Genomic DNA, 7,772 nt, shown 5'->3' with positions numbered 1-7,772 from the left:
ATTTATGTGAACTGTGAGTATACAGAATCAGATCCGTTATTACAGTAGCACAAATGACCGTACCTATACTTTGGTAAAAAAACACATCAAACTGCTGTCTCTTTTTAAAGGAGTTTGATGTGGTTGTTGTCACATCAAACTACTGCGTCCTTTAAAAGTCCACATCAAGCTAATGCTTCGTTTTAAAGTCTATTGCAATTGAGATGTCAGTCGAGAGCCGTAACAGCAGTAGTGCATCCAAGAAAGCTGTGTATTGAATGGATATAGAACCTTTAGTGAAGCAGGAGCCAACAGGCTATTCACATCCTTGTGTAGGGTCTCAAACTACAGGTATTCAGTTTACGATTAAGGAAGATTTCTTAGCAGAAACGAGACAAGACGGGGCACCAGGGTAAAACCCAAAAAGCTAAGATACGGTCCTTAATCGCGCTCGTTAAAAGGTCTGAAGGGTGTTTCACGATTCAGGGACTTACGCATAGTCTAATCAAACAAACAATAGTCAATAACTCTTTCGTGTAGTTTATTTATCAAAAGGGCAATCAAAAAGGGCACCGGAGCAGAAATGCGCACAGGTAAATCACAGGTGATGTTATATCAGATTTAACAGCAGATTTCATGCAGATAATGTTAAACCAGGGTTTTGCCTTTGATAATCAAACGTGTCTATGCTAATCTATATCAAAAAGAGGGAAAGTGAGAAGCTAAGGGAGGAGGAACAGCTGAGTTCTACCCAAATCACGCCACAAAAGAACCGCACACTGAAGTCGGCTTACGATTTTGTAGAACTCGGTCCGGCTGGTCCTTGTCCGCGGACGAGATCCGTGGCGAGGCAGCGGCGTGGAGCGGTGTGGCGGGCGAAGGCAGTGGCGTGCCGCGATATCCGTGACGCGGGGCGGCAGCGGTGGCGCGAGGCGGCGCGTGGAGCGGTGTGGCGGGCGAAGGCAGTGGCGTGCCGCGATGTCCGTGACGCGGGGCGGCAGCGGTGGCGCGAGGTGGCGCGTGGCGATGTCCGGGAGTTCCTTAGCGGTAGAACGCTTTAGCTGGGTGTTAGCTCCTCACGCGGCCTTTACTCAGATGAGAACGTAGCGCTGATCCACGTACACGGGGTAGATTACTTCAAAAATAGTAGAAGCGAAGTAGAAAAGAAAGTCTCTGTCCGGTTTAGCGCTTAAGCTTAGTTCCAGGTGTTTCCAGGTGTTTTCAGAGTTCAGGGGGGCGATGAGGCTGGCCTAGTCTTGTCGACCCACGTGGCGGACGCTTTGTTGAGACAAAGGAAAAGTAAACAGGCTGGTCCGTGGAGACGGCTTCAAAGAGATAGACAAAGGCTTGAACAAAAAAAAAGGAAGAAGAGAGCAAGAAGAGAAGAGAGGAGAAGAGAGCGTTCCAAGCTCGGAGCGTCTTTTTGTCACCTAGCGCCGCAGGGCACGCTGGGAGCGAAAGGGGCGGGCGCTACTGCGACGACACGTTAAACACTTTTGGCAGTTTGTGCACATTATTCCTTGAGGTAGATACATTTTACATCTTCTTTCACCTGTGATGGGCACTCGAGTTAAAGCATTGGGAATATAAAACCTTAAACAGTGGAAAAATACGTAACACAAGGTGAAACATGAGGTGTACGGAGTTGATTCGGACAAACATTCATGGCATAATCACATAAAACATAGTTTTCATCGGGGCGTCCTCCTGTAAGACTGTGGGGGAGAAGGTCTGTTATCGCCAAAGTCACAGCGGCTCCCTGCGGTGAGGGAGAGAGGGAGAAAGAAAACCCCCCAATGTTCAAAGAGAGTTTTTCTGTTATCTGGCCGTGGAATGTCCATCTCCATTCCCCTACACTTGCAATGAGGTCAAATATAGGACAAACCCATTGTCAGGAGTGGGATTAGAACCCATTCCTCCACTTGTAGACCAAATTTGCTTACGCTTAGGTAGGAGTTTACCTTGACCCTGACACCTTGGACATTTCAGCGATGCTGACATTGAGCTCCCTTATCTCGAAGATAACGTTCCAAAAATCAGTACAAAGTAAATGCTTTGGCAACCTTACACTAGATGAAGTCTTTCCAATTATGTACAGTCCATATAAAGAGATGACTTTAACAGGTGATGAGAATTGAGTGAAATAGTTGAAATCTCATTGTTACAGAGGGATTAATTCTTCTTCTTTCGGTTCCAACAGAAGAAAATTTATGACCAAGATTTCACGGGTTGTAATGGCAAGCAGTCCATAAAGCTTCAAATCAACTCCGCCCGACGTGGGGCTCGAACCCACGACCCCGAGATTAAGAGTCTCATGCTCTACCGACTGAGCTAGCCAGGCTGGCTGTCCAAAAGTCAAAAAAAGGTCATAATGAAAACCCAGAATTTTTCAGTACTAAGTCTGGTAAATTAATCTGTCACTTTAATTTCTCAGTGAGTGGTCACAATTACAGTATAAGACATATGATACAGTTCACTCTGAATGTACTCAATGCTTTGACAGTACAGCATCTACGTAGTAGATTGGCCATCACATCACAATTCATCATTGGAAGTAACACTTCATTTGAAATCTTAAGCCAATACGACAATTTTTCATCCATTGTCACACATTTGTGCTTGTAAATTAGGGTGTAAAAATGGCTTCCTTTCCAAAGGAAATATTTTTTTTTTGTCAGGAGTGGGATTTGAACCCACGCCTCCATTCAGAGACCAGAATCCCCTGTGGCGAGGAAGGATTTTACCTTGAGTCTGGCGCCTTAGACCGCTCGGCCATCCTGACACTTTATTTACGTGAACTGTGAGTATACAGAATCATATCCGTTATTACAGTAGCACAAATGACCGTACCTATACTTTGGTAAAAAAACACATCAAACTGCTGTCTCTTTTTAAAGGAGTTTGATGTGGTTGTTGTCACATCAAACTACTGCGTCCTTTAAAAGTCCACATCAAGCTAATGCTTCGTTTTAAAGTCTATTGCAATTGAGATGTCAGTCGAGAGCCGTAACAGCAGTAGTGCATCCAAGAAAGCTGTGTAGTGAATGGATATAGAACCTTTAGTGAAGCAGGAGCCAACAGGCTATTCACATCCTTGTGTAGGGTCTCAAACTACAGGTATTCAGTTTACGATTAAGGAAGATTTCTTAGCAGAAACGAGACAAGACGGGGCACCAGGGTAAAACCCAAAAAGCTAAGATACGGTCCTTAATCGCGCTCGTTAAAAGGTCTGAAGGGTGTTTCACGATTCAGGGACTTACGCATAGTCTAATCAAACAAACAATAGTCAATAACTCTTTCGTGTAGTTTATTTATCAAAAGGGCAATCAAAAAGGGCACCAGAGCAGAAATGCGCACAGGTAAATCACAGGTGATGTTATATCAGATTTAACAGCAGATTTCATGCAGATAATGTTAAACCAGGGTTTTGCCTTTGATAATCAAACGTGTCTATGCTAATCTATATCAAAAAGAGGGAAAGTGAGAAGCTAAGGGAGGAGGAACAGCTGAGTTCTACCCAAATCACGCCACAAAAGAACCGCACACTGAAGTCGGCTTACGATTTTGTAGAACTCGGTCCGGCTGGTCCTTGTCCGCGGACGAGATCCGTGGCGAGGCAGCGGCGTGGAGCGGTGTGGCGGGCGAAGGCAGTGGCGTGCCGCGATATCCGTGACGCGGGGCGGCAGCGGTGGCGCGAGGCGGCGCGTGGAGCGGTGTGGCGGGCGAAGGCAGTGGCGTGCCGCGATGTCCGTGACGCGGGGCGGCAGCGGTGGCGCGAGATGGCGCGTGGCGATGTCCGGGAGTTCCTTAGCGGTAGAACGCTTTAGCTGGGTGTTAGCTCCTCACGCGGCCTTTACTCAGATGAGAACGTAGCGCTGATCCACGTAAACGGCGTAGATTACTTCAAAAATAGTAGAAGCGAAGTAGAAAAGAAAGTCTCTGTCCGGTTTAGCGCTTAAGCTTAGTTCCAGGTGTTTCCAGGTGTTTTCAGAGTTCAGGGGGGCGATGAGGCTGGCCTAGTCTTGTCGACCCACGTGGCGGACGCTTTGTTGAGACAAAGGAAAAGTAAACAGGCTCGTCCGTGGAGACGGCTTCAAAGAGATAGACAAAGGCTTGAACAAAAAAAAAGGAAGAAGAGAGCAAGAAGAGAAGAGAGGAGAAGAGAGCGTTCCAAGCTCGGAGCGTCTTTTTGTCACCTAGCGCCGCAGGGCACGCTGGGAGCGAAAGGGGCGGGCGCTACTGCGACGACACGTTAAACACTTTTGGCAGTTTGTGCACATTATTCCTTGAGGTAGATACATTTTACATCTTCTTTCACCTGTGATGGGCACTCGAGTTAAAGCATTGGGAATATAAAACCTTAAACAGTGGAAAAATACGTAACACAAGGTGAAACATGAGGTGTACGGAGTTGATTCGGACAAACATTCATGGCATAATCACATAAAACATAGTTTTCATCGGGGCGTCCTCCTGTAAGACTGTGGGGGAGAAGGTCTGTTATCGCCAAAGTCACAGCGGCTCCCTGCGGTGAGGGAGAGAGGGAGAAAGAAAACCCCCCAATGTTCAAAGAGAGATTTTCTGTTATCTGGCCGTGGAATGTCCATCTCCATTCCCCTACACTTGCAATGAGGTCAAATATAGGACAAACCCATTGTCAGGAGTGGGATTAGAACCCATTCCTCCACTTGTAGACCAAATTTGCTTACGCTTAGGTAGGAGTTTACCTTGACCCTGACACCTTGGACATTTCAGCGATGCTGACATTGAGCTCCCTTATCTCGAAGATAACGTTCCAAAAATCAGTACAAAGTAAATGCTTTGGCAACCTTACACTAGATGAAGTCTTTCCATTTATGTAGAGTACATATAAAGAGATGACTTTAACAGGTGATGAGAATTGAGTGAAATAGTTGAAATCTCATTGTTACAGAGGGATTAATTCTTCTTCTTTCGGTTCCAACAGAAGAAAATTTATGACCAAGATTTCACGGGTTGTAATGGCAAGCAGTCCATAAAGCTTCAAATCAACTCCGCCCGACGTGGGGCTCGAACCCACGACCCCGAGATTAAGAGTCTCATGCTCTACCGACTGAGCTAGCCAGGCTGGCTGTCCAAAAGGCAGAAAAAGGTCATAATGAAAACCCAGAATTGTTCAGTACTAAGTCTGGTAAATTAATCTGTCACTTTAATTTCTCAGTGAGTGGTCACAATTACAGTATAAGACATATGATACAGTTCACTCTGAATGTACTCAATGCTTTGACAGTACAGCATCTACGTAGTAGATTGGCCATCACATCACAATTCATCATTGGAAGTAACACTTCATTTGAAATCTTAAGCCAATACGACAATTTTTCATCCATTGTCACACATATGTGCTTGTAAATTAGGGTGTAAAAATGGCTTCCTTTCCAAAGGAAATATTTTTTTTTTGTCAGGAGTGGGATTTGAACCCACGCCTTCATTCAGAGACCAGAATCCCCTGTGGCGAGGAAGGATTTTACCTTGAGTCTGGCGCCTTAGACCGCTCGGCCATCCTGACACTTTATTTACGTGAACTGTGAGTATACAGAATCATATCCGTTATTACAGTAGCACAAATGACCGTACCTATACTTTGGTAAAAAAACACATCAAACTGCTGTCTCTTTTTAAAGGAGTTTGATGTGGTTGTTGTCACATCAAACTACTGCGTCCTTTAAAAGTCCACATCAAGCTAATGCTTCGTTTTAAAGTCTATTGCAATTGAGATGTCAGTCGAGAGCCGTAACAGCAGTAGTGCATCCAAGAAAGCTGTGTAGTGAATGGATATAGAACCTTTAGTGAAGCAGGAGCCAACAGGCTATTCACATCCTTGTGTAGGGTCTCAAACTACAGGTATTCAGTTTACGATTAAGGAAGATTTCTTAGCAGAAACGAGACAAGACGGGGCACCAGGGTAAAACCCAAAAAGCTAAGATACGGTCCTTAATCGCGCTCGTTAAAAGGTCTGAAGGGTGTTTCACGATTCAGGGACTTACGCATAGTCTAATCAAACAAACAATAGTCAATAACTCTTTCGTGTAGTTTATTTATCAAAAGGGCAATCAAAAAGGGCACCGGAGCAGAAATGCGCACAGGTAAATCACAGGTGATGTTATATCAGATTTAACAGCAGATTTCATGCAGATAATGTTAAACCAGGGTTTTGCCTTTGATAATCAAACGTGTCTATGCTAATCTATATCAAAAAGAGGGAAAGTGAGAAGCTAAGGGAGGAGGAACAGCTGAGTTCTACCCAAATCACGCCACAAAAGAACCGCACACTGAAGTCGGCTTACGATTTTGTAGAACTCGGTCCGGCTGGTCCTTGTCCGCGGACGAGATCCGTGGCGAGGCAGCGGCGTGGAGCGGTGTGGCGGGCGAAGGCAGTGGCGTGCCGCGATATCCGTGACGCGGGTCGGCAGCGGTGGCGCGAGGCGGCGCGTGGAGCGGTGTGGCGGGCGAAGGCAGTGGCGTGCCGCGATGTCCGTGACGCGGGGCGGCAGCGGTGGCGCGAGATGGCGCGTGGCGATGTCCGGGAGTTCCTTAGCGGTAGAACGCTTTAGCTGCGTGTTAGCTCCTCACGCGGCCTTTACTCAGATGAGAACGTAGCGCTGATCCACGTAAACGGCGTAGATTACTTCAAAAATAGTAGAAGCGAAGTAGAAAAGAAAGTCTCTGTCCGGTTTAGCGCTTAAGCTTAGTTCCAGGTGTTTCCAGGTGTTTTCAGAGTTCAGGGGGGCGATGAGGCTGGCCTAGTCTTGTCGACCCACGTGGCGGACGCTTTGTTGAGACAAAGGAAAAGTAAACAGGCTCGTCCGTGGAGACGGCTTCAAAGAGATAGACAAAGGCTTGAACAAAAAAAAAGGAAGAAGAGAGCAAGAAGAGAAGAGAGGAGAAGAGAGCGTTCCAAGCTCGGAGCGTCTTTTTGTCACCTAGCGCCGCAGGGCACGCTGGGAGCGAAAGGGGCGGGCGCTACTGCGACGACACGTTAAACACTTTTGGCAGTTTGTGCACATTATTCCTTGAGGTAGATACATTTTACATCTTCTTTCACCTGTGATGGGCACTCGAGTTAAAGCATTGGGAATATAAAACCTTAAACAGTGGAAAAATACGTAACACAAGGTGAAACATGAGGTGTACGGAGTTGATTCGGACAAACATTCATGGCATAATCACATAAAACATAGTTTTCATCGGGGCGTCCTCCTGTAAGACTGTGGGGGAGAAGGTCTGTTATCGCCAAAGTCACAGCGGCTCCCTGCGGTGAGGGAGAGAGGGAGAAAGAAAACCCCCCAATGTTCAAAGAGAGATTTTCTGTTATCTGGCCGTGGAATGTCCATCTCCATTCCCCTACACTTGCAATGAGGTCAAATATAGGACAAACCCATTGTCAGGAGTGGGATTAGAACCCATTCCTCCACTTGTAGACCAAATTTGCTTACGCTTAGGTAGGAGTTTACCTTGACCCTGACACCTTGGACATTTCAGCGATGCTGACATTGAGCTCCCTTATCTCGAAGATAGCGTTCCAAAAATCAGTACAAAGTAAATGCTTTGGCAACCTTACACTAGATGAAGTCTTTCCATTTATGTAGAGTACATATAAAGAGATGACTTTAACAGGTGATGAGAATTGAGTGAAATAGTTGCAATCTCATTGTTACAGAGGGTTTAATTCTTCTTCTTTCGGTTCAAACAGAAGAAAATTTATGACCAAGATTTCAAGGGTTGTAATGGCAAGCAGTCCACTTTTTGATTCT

At 45.9% G+C, this 7,772-nt stretch overlaps 4 non-coding genes across 4 annotated transcripts; all 4 read right to left on the bottom strand.

Moving 5' to 3' along the window:
• Positions 1-2,247: 2,247 nt before the first annotated feature.
• On the bottom strand, positions 2,248-2,320 carry trnak-cuu (transfer RNA lysine (anticodon CUU)). The gene has a single exon. It is a non-coding gene; the product is annotated as a tRNA-Lys (tRNA).
• A 331-nt stretch (positions 2,321-2,651) lies between these two features.
• Positions 2,652-2,761, bottom strand: trnal-caa (transfer RNA leucine (anticodon CAA)). The gene is made up of 2 exons: positions 2,724-2,761; positions 2,652-2,697 (listed from the first exon to the last, which is right to left on the bottom strand). It is a non-coding gene; the product is annotated as a tRNA-Leu (tRNA).
• A 2,252-nt stretch (positions 2,762-5,013) lies between these two features.
• trnak-cuu (transfer RNA lysine (anticodon CUU)) lies at positions 5,014-5,086 on the bottom strand. The gene has a single exon. It is a non-coding gene; the product is annotated as a tRNA-Lys (tRNA).
• A 331-nt stretch (positions 5,087-5,417) lies between these two features.
• trnal-caa (transfer RNA leucine (anticodon CAA)) lies at positions 5,418-5,527 on the bottom strand. The gene is made up of 2 exons: positions 5,490-5,527; positions 5,418-5,463 (listed from the first exon to the last, which is right to left on the bottom strand). It is a non-coding gene; the product is annotated as a tRNA-Leu (tRNA).
• Positions 5,528-7,772: the final 2,245 nt, after the last annotated feature.

Source organism: Eucyclogobius newberryi, unplaced genomic scaffold (genome assembly GCF_026437365.1).
Source record: "Eucyclogobius newberryi isolate DKJ021-1_F unplaced genomic scaffold, fEucNew1.0.hap1 SCAF_46, whole genome shotgun sequence".
NCBI classification, from domain to species: Eukaryota; Metazoa; Chordata; class Actinopteri; order Gobiiformes; family Gobiidae; genus Eucyclogobius; species Eucyclogobius newberryi.
This window is presented reverse-complemented; position numbering and strand designations above follow the sequence as displayed.